Here is a 12,918-nt window from a genome sequence, read left to right as displayed (position 1 = left end):
AAAAAATCAATATGTTCTTCATCTTCTCCTAATATCATTCGTGCCCCCTCCCCTCTGAAGCACACCAAAGCGGCAAAACCCTAGCAATAATTGACTGCATTGATCTCGGTAGCTAGCCACCCACGGAATTTAAAGAACCTAAAGGAGAAGGAAGCTTAAACCACTCAACTCGGCAAATGCTGCGTCTTTCTCCTCTATGGAAGTTCTTTGAATGCCCCTTTGCCCTCCATCGTCGAGCCCCGTCCAACTGTCGTCGTCCAGTGCCTCTCCCTTTCTGGCGCCTCTCCCAGTGTGTCTGGTTCTGCCACTCAACAAACTTATTCCCATATGGCCAACAAGAGTAGAATGAATGAAAGGCAGATATTAAGTAAAAACCATAAAAGTATTGAAGAGATGTGGTTAGAGGTTCTTGAGAGGATTCAAGTTACTGGATTGAGACAATTTTTGTATAAAGAAGGCAAGCTGATCTCTGTCAGTTTTGGAGCAGGTAAATATCAATTCCTCGCTATTCATTTTTACATGTTGCTTTGTGAAGAATTATGTAAACTGATTTATGTATTTGATTACACTTAATGTTAGTCAACTGAAGGGCCTTGTAGCAAAATGCATTGAAAACTTGCTTTTGGGTTCGTCGTAAAGTTAATAGTGATTTTTAATCCAGTTATGCAACTTTTTATTTGCTTTCATAAGTAGCTTTCTTTTTTATTTAATGTGTTGATATTGTTGTTATTATTATGGTAGGTTGCTTATGTGTCTCCATCCTGTTTTTGTTGTTTGTATTGACAATTAGTTACCATTTATCTAATGATAGAGGATGCAATATTGTGCAGCTCCAACTGTGCAGCTAATGTTTAGTTCTCAAATGACGAAATCTATGGCTGAGAAGTTCACAGGTCACATTTTACAAGTATTTGAATCTGTCCTCGGAACATCTATAACGATAGAAATTAGATGCGAGTCAACTAGAGATGCAGGCTCAGCTGTTCAACTTCCTCTTACATTGCCTGCTACTGATGATAGTTCGTCACACATTAGAGAATTAAGTGGTGTCGGTGTCAGTGTCGCTCAAGCTCATCCAACGGGTGAAATCATAGAAGAAGCAGCTTCTCCAACAGAGCGCAAGAATGATGCACAGCAAGTTGATGCTCATGCAACATCTTACAGAAGTGTAGAAGGTTCAAGTATAGGGCAAGCATCAGCTTTCCAAAGAAATCCAATAGTTAAGTCTCACTTGGACTGCAGAAAGCTTAGGAAACAAATTCAAAGTAAAAGTATTGTAAAAAGTAAGGTATCTCTTGCTCATGTAATCCAGCAGGCAAAAAGTCAGCGAAGTGGGTGGTCGAAACGCAAAGCAGTTTCCATTGCTGAAAAGCTTGAACTAGAGAATCTGTATGTTGCTTCTTTATCCATTTTCTTTTGATGTGTACACTTTGTAATTCAAGGATGGTAGCTTCCTTAGAATCTCCATTAGCCTGGGTACTAGTAGTGTTTTTCTGTTTCAGTAAACTAGTAGTGTCTCTTTTGTAATTGCCTATTGATTCTAAAATTCTTACTCTGCAGGAAACTGGAACTACGATCAAGGAGCTTACTTTGCTAGAAAGCATCAAGAGCAACCCGTCAGAAGGTAATCATATGTTGCATGATCTAAATTTAATGTTAGAATTCATACATGAACCTTTTTCCTTTGAAGTAAATAAAAATAATAATATTTTATCCACCATCAAGAATATATTCAAACTTTTCACGCAAGACTATTAACTAGAAATACAGCAGTGTTGATGCATATGTTTGTAGTTTTTATGCTTCAGCTTCATATGTTGTGATTGTGTTGGTAAAAGTGCATATTTTTAGATTTTTTTTTTGCATTTGCTTTGATTACTATACACATTATTGATTTATTTGATTGCATTGGCAGCTGTCCCGCTTGAAAATTCGAACCCGAAAACCAAGAGCATTGCTGAAGTTAGTCTCATGTAGGAGATGTCTCTCTTCAAAATCTCCAAGATAGTTTTGGGAATCTCTCAGAGGATCCATCCCACTGCCATTGTAATTTGTATTTGCTTGTATTTAGGCCAGTTTTTTCATCCTCGTGTTATAGGGTCCAATTTCATAAGGCCAATCTTTATTTTCATTTAGTCCAATAAAAAGCATGTAGTTATATATCTAATGAAAAAAATTAGGAATGTAGTTGATGTAGTTATTCTATTTTAGCAATAAGATGTTGTATATTTTTCCTTCCAGGCATAAATTTCATGAAAAATTTAAATTTAGATTCAATTCAAAATTTTATTAACTATTGTGGCAGTATCTTTTGTTGGAGCTCTATTAACTAGTCTCAATTATTGCTTTGGTTGTTTTGTTGAACAGAAAATGTAAGCAAGAACTTGTCTTATTTCAAGACAAATCTGTGAGTTTAGTCTTGTGTCTTGAACCCATTTTTGTTAATTTGGTTTTATATCATATTGTGTAATGATAGAGGACTATAAAAGCGTGCATATAAACAATAGAGTTAGATGACTCAAAATTACCCACCGAGTTTTTTTACCCACTGAGTGTTTTTCAGAATCTATACTCCCCTTTTATAAGATTGAACATGACTCAGAATTAGATGAACAAAATCAGAGAGTTACATTTATTACATAAGAACAAAAAATAGTAACATGTAACTCGATACATTAAAACAAAAATGAACCTTTGATCTACTACACCCTGCTGCCTTAATCTACAAAATATATCTTGACAATTCAAGTCAAGAATACCAAAATTTGTGCTACCGATGAAACACTAACAGAATACAAGATATTCAATTACAAAATTTTAAAATGGAAGTGATGAATGATTGGGCTTAAATGTTGATCATCGCCGGGCGATTTGTTTCCTCCGGTCTGATAAACTTGGAAAGCATCTTCACATCACAAATCCAATGGAAGCATCAAGAGGTAACTGCTGAAAACATGACATGAAGTCGGTCAGCAGGCGAGTCGTAGGAGCTACACAAATATAGAAATTGAGAGATCTTATATGAACTACTTAGTAGTTAGTATACACTTCTCTTATATACCTATTAAAAGTGATTGATAAAAAGTGAGAGAAGATAAAAAAATTCCTCTTTTATATCATAAACGAAGGGTGTACAAGAAAGGTGCACAATAAAAGTGGTACATTTCTCCATTGACAAAGTATTAATGAGTGCCATATAGCAGTAGTAGTTGATAACATCAACATTCAAGCCCTGAGATGACCAAGACAAGCACTAATGATCTTATGATTAAAAAGGGAAAGTTAATTTATATATATTTATAGATAAATAAGTTATTATAGCTCCATGCATCACTTAACAACAGTCCAACTGAGGGACTTACTTTGAAGATGTTGCTATGAAGGTTTCAAATATCCTGCTAATCCATCTCCTCAAGAATAACATATTTGCTAGCAAAATCTGTTGTGTGAAGCACTGCCACCTCGCCTTCACCAAAATGGCCCTTCTGAAGCTTCAGATATCTAAAATAGAAAAATAAACCGAAAAAACATATAAACAAGCATAATAAAATTAAAGGAAAAAGAATTTTGGAAGACAAGTTTGCTGATGACTTACTTGTACCAGTTGAATAAACTGACAACAAACAGAATAGTGCAGAGACCAAGTCCTTTCACCCATGTAAATTTATCATGAAAGTACAATACCGCAACCTACACATAAACAGCATATAATCAGAAAGCGCAAGTAAATCTACAATCAGCAACTGCAACACTAAGAAACCTCTATCCTATTCGAACATAACATGCAACAGTTATATTAAATATAGTACTAAATTAATTCATATACTGAAGCAAAGTAATCTTGACAAAATGATACCGAAAGGATTTGGTAATAAACATACAATATTAAGAGGAACCACTAGATATTCATATCAAAAGATAAGAATAATATCGAAGCGTAGTTCATACCAATATGGTGACGGCCTCCTTAACTACCCCTGCTATTGTGACTGTGGCGCACCGGTTACTGAGACAAAAAAATATTCGGTTAAAACCTGGAACAAGAAAAAATATCATATAGTTGCCTGTTGAGACTATAAGTTTTAAGCAGAAGAGAAAGAAAAGAGAAAAAGAAAGATTATTAAACAATATGGACGCATTATTCTAATAGAACATGATGTGTTTAAAAGAGAGGAATATACTATCTCTATTTATAATGAAGTAAAATCCTAATCCTAATTAAGGATTAAGGAAATGAGTGACATAATCAATCAGAAACCAAGAATTTATCAATGGAATTAAGAGTTATGAATTCATCGAAGCAAGGCAGCAACTAGAGTTTAGTGGGCACTCTAATATTACTTTTAGATCAAGACTATACTCTAAGAAAATGCATGAAATGCCACTTTGATTCTAGACATATTATGTTTCAATACAAGGTTAAGGGCCAATGCTTCATCCATCCTTTAAGCCTAAACAACTTCTACTTATGTGAGGTATACCACATATAAGAACCATTCCCAACCCAAGCAAAATGTGCACTTCTAAGTTTAAGTTAAGCAATCATTATTTCAGGCATTCAATAAGCCCAACAACACATGAAGTCAGTATTTTGTATTAACAACTTCTGGAGAGGCAGTAGCTATGTATGAGCGTGAGAATCCATCAACCCAGTTAAATAGTTTCCAGTAAGTAGCAGAACAAGAAAATTACTAATACAAGAAATAGAAAGCCTAAGATCATTATGAAACTATACTTACTTTTAAATCATGTGAAAGTTTTAAATTTTCTTCAAGATCGCTTTTTCTTTTGGCCAACTCATTAGATGCAGCTGTGATGGCTTCATTTTGCTTGTCATCGACTGCCTAATAAACAAAAAATATGTGAATTTAGGAATTGTAGTTCAACAAACTGCTGAAAGATAACCATAAATAACAAAGACATCAATAGTGATTTACTGAGTGAAACATAATAGATTAGTGAAAGACACACATATGAGTTGAGTAACTTTACCTTTTTTCCCTGATCAGGCAGCATATTCAAAACTGAGCATAAATGAACTTTTAATTGTTTAAACAAAAGCTGCATCAACCAGCCCCTTCTCTCGGGTATAATCCAAATCACTCAAACTCCCACTTCCACTTCAAAATTCCAAAAAAAGGGAAAATCCCACTTGCGCTAGAACTCCCACATCAAGAGGGAATGATCAAAATGCAAAGAAATATCCCTCAGAGCTAATAAATAAATAAGATAAAACAAAAGTAGAAGGACTCCTTCCCCTTCTTCAAACTCCGATTCATATTTTTCATAGAGAAATCTCTGATCAACGATAAAACAAGATCCTTTTTGAATCATATTTAAGGGATTCCTTGGTTCGGACCGAAGAAGCAATGTCACTCGATCATTATCAAACTGACTGCAACCTTTTTCTATCCGTGAGGATCCCACCAGAGCGCCTTCTACTTCTAATAGGCCATGAACTAGATCAGAATCATTCTCAACGAGTCCATAAGAAGTGATCCCATTTTTTTCATCAGGTCCGGGTAGAGACCAAAGGTCTTGAGCGACCGATCCGGCAGAACAACTCAAAAGATAAAGAAGTATCGTTAATTCTTTCATGCTCGTTCCAAGTTCGAAGTACCATTTGTACAAATAAGAATCCCCCTCGTTACAAGATTTCTTCTTCATATAGATAGATATAGGATCTATGGAGCAATTACTTAGAAGTACATTTTTTGAAATAGCCCTTCCTATCTGATAGAAAATGATCCCATGATCCTGAACCGATCTTACCTGGGATCGCAAATCCCAAGTTTGTCTATGAAGAGCAGATCTAATTACATTAGTGTCTATAATGGATTTCTTTTGTATAATACTAATCGATAGGGCCTCATTGGTAAGTGCTACAAGATCTCGTACATTGGAACCCATAGTTATGGTTATGCACCCGAGTCCATTAGTATGGAACATTCTCTTTTCCAAGTGAAATCCCCTAGTATATGAAAGAGTGAAAAAGTGCTTTCGTTGTTGTGGAATAAGAAGCCTTCGTATCTTAATGCATGTATTTAATTTATTCGGAGCTATTAGAGCGGGATCCACTTTTTGGGGAATATGAGTCGAAGCAATAACAAGAATATTTCTAGTGGAACATCTTTCACAATCCCTGGAGAGATAGTTCACTAATAGACCGAGGGATAAGTAATTCGACTCATTCACATCCAGATCATGAATGTTTGGAATCCATATTATGCAAGGAGACATTGCTTTTGCTAATTCGAATTGAAGGGTGATATAAAATCGGTCTATTTCCGGCATCATATCCATAGTTAGCGCATTCATCATAGTTAGAAGCTCCAGCTCCGTATCAAGGTCACGGTCGATATCGTCACTATCATCAATATCGTCACTATCATCAAAAAGAAAACTCTTAGGCTTGTTATCCAGGAACTTGTTCAGAAATACTGTAATGAAAGGAACATAGGAGTTTGTCGCTAGGTATTTGACCAAATAGGATCGTCCAGTTCCTATAGAACCTATCACTAAAATACCCCTGGGGGGGTAGGGCTAAGCGGAGCGAAAAGGGTTTCCCATGAGATGGGAAATGAAAACTATTAGCCCCACAGGGGGTTTGTGAATAAGTGATTGTCTGATAATGAGCAAGGAATATCCGTCTTTCTGCTAAACAGGATGTATTGAACTCATAATTCATTAGATACTTTTTATGAATGTCAACTAAGTATCGTAAGTAAATTGCTCCCGGTTGTTCAATCATTTGATAACCAGAGTTATTCTTTGATAAAGGATCACTATGAGTCAGACTCAATAGAATTTGATCAATCCTTTTTTCTGTCGTTAAGGTAGAGAACTGAACCAAGAATTCTCTTTCTTTATCATCAATCGAATCACTGTTCGAGAACCAGGATTCTATTTTATCATCAATCCAATCACCATTCACGTTTTTTCTTTTTCTTATCAAGGAATAGATCGCTTTACTTGTATGACTTAGATGTCTCGTATTTCTCGAAAAAGCGATTCGATTGATGGGATTTGGTATGATACTTATGAGATCGAAGAGATTCCAATATTTCTTCTTAGAACGTATTGATTTGACCCCATAAGCAGGACCACCACCCCCTAGCATGTTGCCGCCAGAAGCAAAACCCCGTATTTCTTCTAGAAAATCTCCTAATTGTTCCAGAGCAACTAGAAAGAGATTCTTTAACCAGAAAGAATTCAGTTCAGATGTAGGATACCTATCCAGAAGTTTTCGCAACTCAATCATGTATGATGGAATCATCAAAGATTTGACCTTTTCGAACTCTGTCTGTAACTCTCTGTAGGCTCGAGAAACAAAGAGAAGATGTGTACGAACAAGATATCCAGCAACAAGAAGAAGGAAAAGGATTGAATAGAGGAACTCCCGAACATTTAGCGATCTCAGATGTGTCGATATCAATGGTGACTCATTATTTTGATGAAAAATTTCTTCGGACAGAAGAAGATTATGTAAACACTTACTCGAAATCTCACTTATCAGATTCCATTGTGTCTTCCACAATGGAATCTGAAGAATTCGCCATGATATATCTGATCCATGCATAATATCATGAAAAATGGATACAAATTTTTTGCTGCTACTTAGTATCGGCAATAGGTCTGAAAAAGTATCTAAAAATATTAAATTTAGATATTTGTACCCTGTCGAAGTAAGGAACCATGGTATATATGTTTGGAATAGATTCTATTTGGAGAGAGTTAAAAGAGTACTATCTCGTTGAAAGGTTCTATACATCTGCCCTTTCTCAAGGCATTTTTTTAGACAAGGACTCCGTTTTTTCCTCTTTTCGGATGGTAAATATTTCTCAGAACATGGAGTGTGAATCAAACCCACGTTTGAATTCAAATTGAGATACTGATGCAAGTTCTTCCCTTCTGAATCAGGTAGATTCATATCTGAAAGAGGTTTACAATAAGTTCTTTCAAAATTGACTATTTGTCCCTCTGTTAGAGGTGTTCCCGAAATGTCTGCGATCGAGTAAATAGCTCTACGAACGAATGGATCGAATCGAATTGGAAAATGGAAAGATTTGTACAAGTTATACCCTTCGTCACCACTTTGCGGAAAATGGTTAGATATCAATATGTTAGATACCTGTGACTCGATTGGTGGAATAGTATCTCTCTCTAAGAAAGCATGTTTTTTTTTACCGCCGCACAAAGAAAATATTTTGTTCCGAATGAACAAGATATTGAGGAATTGTCCATATGTAAAATAATAATTATTGATACAGGCCCTTTCCACAAAAAAGGGAATCTTTTGTTACAATAGAAACAGAAGTGATATTGATTATTCAAGAATCGAAGTCGATTTGCTTTAAAAAAAGAGGATATCAATGAACTTCTATGAAATGGTTTCACGGGATTCAGCCAATTGTCTTGATCGTGGGATATCATTGAAACATAGGAATCCGTGTTATCAAAAGATTTCCTGCGATTCTTTCTAGTATGGAATGAGTCAATCATCCACTTTGGTATCTTATTGAAAAAAGATGGTGATATTGTTCTTCCATTGATCAAGAATTTCGATTTTGGGAAGTATCACGGCCATCCAATAAGAAGGGTTTCAATTTTTTCAAATGAACGATTTGAAGACCTATTGATTCTAACAACTGATTACAGAGTGGATCATTCGAACCTTTCAATTCATAGATGTGGATCTCGGACCTATGAATGGGGATACTCCCGAAACTCACAAAGAAAAAAGGAAGTGAGTTAGACAAAAAGAGAAGAAACTTGGACAAAAAAGGAAGTAACTTGGACAAAAAGATACTAATATTAGCTAATATGTATTGATTCTGAATCTATCTAATTATGATCAAATCAATCATAATGTCAAAATGGCATAATAATAAACTAGCGAAAAAATCATAAAACATAGAAGTAATAATGATGGTAAAAAAAACCCAACCTTAAAAATAATAATACTTATATCTCTAGTCAAATGGAGACATTAAATAATCCGGCAAACAAATTCCAACACAAACGTAAACAAAATATAATATCGTATGTCACTAGACGGTTCATATACCCACAAGAAAATAATAAAAACAAAAATAATAAAAAAATATCCTATATTGTAAATCTAACCCTGTGGAACCAGCCCTAATTTTTATAAATTGATAGCACAAGCACTTGAAAGGGAGATATAATCAGCAATTTTAACATGCATAAATTAAAAATATAATATATAGATTATAACTCTATGACTTTTTGTTGTTGATGACATCATTCAAAAGTCCAGCCTATGTTTTGCCAAAAATATTTTCCTCAAATCATTTGAACTGGGTTCCTTATTTGATGATAGCGGTTTTTCTCCAACAATCTCTCCATTAATCTGTAGCCTGTAATGACACAAATAGCTACATCATATATGTGGAATCGCAAGAGGGGGGAAGTAAAGAGAAAAAGAGAGACAGTGGAAAAGGATTAGTGTGTCAAAGTAAAAGCAAGAAAAATGCCCTGTTATTTGCTAACTATTATGTGCTTTAAGGGAAGGTTTATCGTTGAGAAAATTGCAAGTCTTTTCTTTTTATTCAACTTTGTTTACTTCTTGTTTTTAATTAAATAAAGTAAACACACAACATCGAATGCAAATTGGTCAATGTCTTAACAATAATAAAATGTAAGTAAAGCCAAGTCATAGTTATAGCTTAGTGATAAAATGGCTATACACCGAAGAAACATGCAATATATTGGACACAACACAATCCTCAAGTAATCATAGAAGATACCTCACATCCAATGTGAACCCAATTTTGCAATGGAAACTCAAAATCTACAGTTGCATATGCAACTTCTGTCAAGGAATTGATATTGCCAGTATCATGAGCTTTTTCATGTAAGAGAAGAAGCGGTAGAAGATTAATTCTCTTGTGATCATGCATGTTGTGAATCCGACCGTGGCTACAAACTTGCATTATATATATATATATATATATATATATATATATATATATATATATATATATATATATAAAGAAAAGAAAAGAAAGTATCTACACTATGTGACCTTATACCTTTTTAGAAGTTGCAGTTCTTTCGAAGTTGGAGTAACTCGACTAGCTTATATCTCAGTTTTTCCTTCTCCATCTGTTTGTACAATTGAAAAAAGCATGACTGTTGGCACATGTTATGTTGATACCCTACCATCTAAATTGAGTTACTTCATATGATTGTAGATATTATACAACAATTGCAGCCATATGACACAACATGTATACTATGAAGGCAAAATCCAATCTTAAAGTGTACCACTTTAATAACTAACAAAATTTTGGTTAAATTATTACTTTACTTGGCTTATGATGAAAATAATCAAACAGCTTTAGACTAATAAAGACCCTACTAAATTAACTGGTCAAGAATATTTGTATCACAGGACAACTCTTTTATTCAACGAAAAATATCATAATTTAATCTTTTAATTTTGTCAAGTCATTGTGAAAAGAAAAGTATACCATTGGCAAGCAAGTTCTCACCCATGCAGCGTTGCCATCAATGGAACTCTCTGTATCCAAACTGTTCATATTATCATTATAAACTTAGTTATCCATGGAAAACTCATAGAAAGACCAACTTATTGACCAATCTTCTAGATAAGGGATAAAATTAGAGTTCAATCCCACTAAAGAGTGTCTGATTTTCCCTCCATCACCCCAAAACATAACAAGTTAAAAATAAATTAAATTTTTTTTGTTGTTGTTGCCCAAATTTATATAGAAAGGAAACAGATTACCAAACCTATGATAGCTCACTTTCGGTTCTAAGCTCTGCGGTATCAATATGGCCATTTCCAATTGACATTGCAAGCCCATTAAACACTTCCAATTTCTTGATCAAACCTTGACCATAAATATTCGAATTATTTAGGTACACAAACAGCTTTCTCTTTCACTAGATACGCATTAAATACTCACTCTCCAAGTAAGGAACACAGAAAAGTAAATAGAAAAGGAAGCAATGAGGAAGATGCAATTCTTTATACTAGTATTATCAGTGATGTGTTTCTTACAAGGGAAAAGAAGTAGAGCCAATTGGATCTCAATTGCTCAAGTAAGTAGGGAGAAAAGAAACCAAAATATTGAAGAAAAATAAGAGGGAAAGGGAGACCATTCACATCAACTAAACACACCCTTCCTGATATCTTATTCTCCAATTAATACCATCAACCTATTACAAAATCATCATGTCCTGGGTGGGATCCTCAAATCTTAGCACTGTGGCGGATCTCCTTGATTTCAACTTCTTTCTCCACGTGTCCACCAATAGAGAATAGTCAAATACTAATGGGTATTTTCAGCTCCTGAGTTACAAAGAGGTGTGACGCTATCCAATTGAGAATAGCCTTGAGTAATTACACTTCACATACATATCACAATGATATTCTAAGTGTATCATATTTATAATCCAATGATACTCTTACTTCTAATTTGACAAACAGTACACTTGCATATCTTACTTATTGGTTTTTAACACAAGAACAAAATTAGAATACAGAACATAATAACTCAACAATTATATGAAAATTAAAAAAGGAACAAAAGAACAAAACTATCTTCATACATTAACACCAAAACTAATTTCAGTTCTCAATCAATTGATTCAGCGCAAAATTAGCTTCGTAAGAGAATAAAATTAACTCAAACAGAACAGAAAAATAAATAGAAGTAGTGAAAAATCAGACAAAAAAAATCAAGAACCAACCTGAGTTAGAGGCTCCATTCTTGATGATGCAGACAGAGAGTGGCAGAGTGCAGGGAGGAGTGGAGGAAAACGCGGTGGCTGCCAGAAAGGGAGAGGCACTGGACGACGACTGATGCGTGAGCATCTTTCCTATCTTTTCCTAGTGAATTTTCATCTAATTTGTTGAGTATAATAAAGAATTAATTATCTTTTAGCCAATATGGATGCTACTTTGATTCTTTTGCAATTTTTGTTTATTTTAGGTAGCATTCGGCTAGATATGATGGAGTTTCTGCAGCACAAGAACAAAAGGAGATGGCAGCGAAGAGCGACGCGTGCGCGTGACTGACGCGTACGCGTGATTTTGAGCTTTCCATGGTGACGCGTGCGCGTGACTGATGCGTACGCGTGATTTGGAGATTTGCTCAGCGACGCGTGCGCGTGACCGACGTGTACGCGTGATTTGAAGATTTGCTCAGCGACGCGTGCGCGTGACCGACGCATCCGCGTGACTTGCGAAAAAGACCATCGATGCATACGCGTGACTGACGCGTACGCGTGACATGCGCCACGTGCAGAAAATGCAGAAAAATGCTGGGGCAATTTCTGGCTATTTTGACCCAGTTTTCAGCCCAGAAAACACAGATTAGAAACTGCAGAATGGACAAAACATGTGGTCCCCACCCATCAACTGAAGACCTGCTGATTATTCTAATTTAAATTCAAATCTTATTTTTAGGAAAAGATATTATTTTTAATTTTAGATAATTAGATTTTAAATTTATTAGGATTAGTTATAAAAAGGGATTCCATTAGTTAACTTGGACAGGCCATTAGATTGGAACTCTGTACATTTGATTAGAATCCTATTTTTCTCTGAACCATGAGCAACTAATCCTCAATTGCTAAGGTTAGGAGCTCTGTCTATTTATATGGATTGATTTTATTGCTTTTTCTATTTTAATTCATGTGTGGATTTATAATTTAAGAATTATTTTCGCTCTTTATCTTATGAATTTGGGTGGAACGGAAGTATGACCCTCTTTCTATTTGAGTTCTTGTAAAACTTGGAAAAGCTCTTTACTTGAACAACAGCTTGAAAACATGTTCTCCTAAATTTTAATTATTTGGATTTAACAGAATACGTGACATATAATCCTCTTATTTTTGGGTAATTAGAATTTTTGTGGCATATAA

General features: G+C 34.9%; 1 pseudogene; it reads right to left on the bottom strand.

The window, feature by feature from the left end:
- Window positions 1–3,398: 3,398 nt before the first annotated feature.
- LOC130956777 (protein Ycf2-like) lies at window positions 3,399–9,923 on the bottom strand (annotated as a pseudogene).
- Window positions 9,924–12,918: the final 2,995 nt, after the last annotated feature.

Source organism: Arachis stenosperma, chromosome 10 (genome assembly GCF_014773155.1).
Source record: "Arachis stenosperma cultivar V10309 chromosome 10, arast.V10309.gnm1.PFL2, whole genome shotgun sequence".
Lineage (NCBI taxonomy): Eukaryota > Viridiplantae > Streptophyta > Magnoliopsida > Fabales > Fabaceae > Arachis > Arachis stenosperma.
Note: the sequence above shows the minus strand (reverse complement) of the source record. Positions and strands in the feature narration are given on the sequence as shown.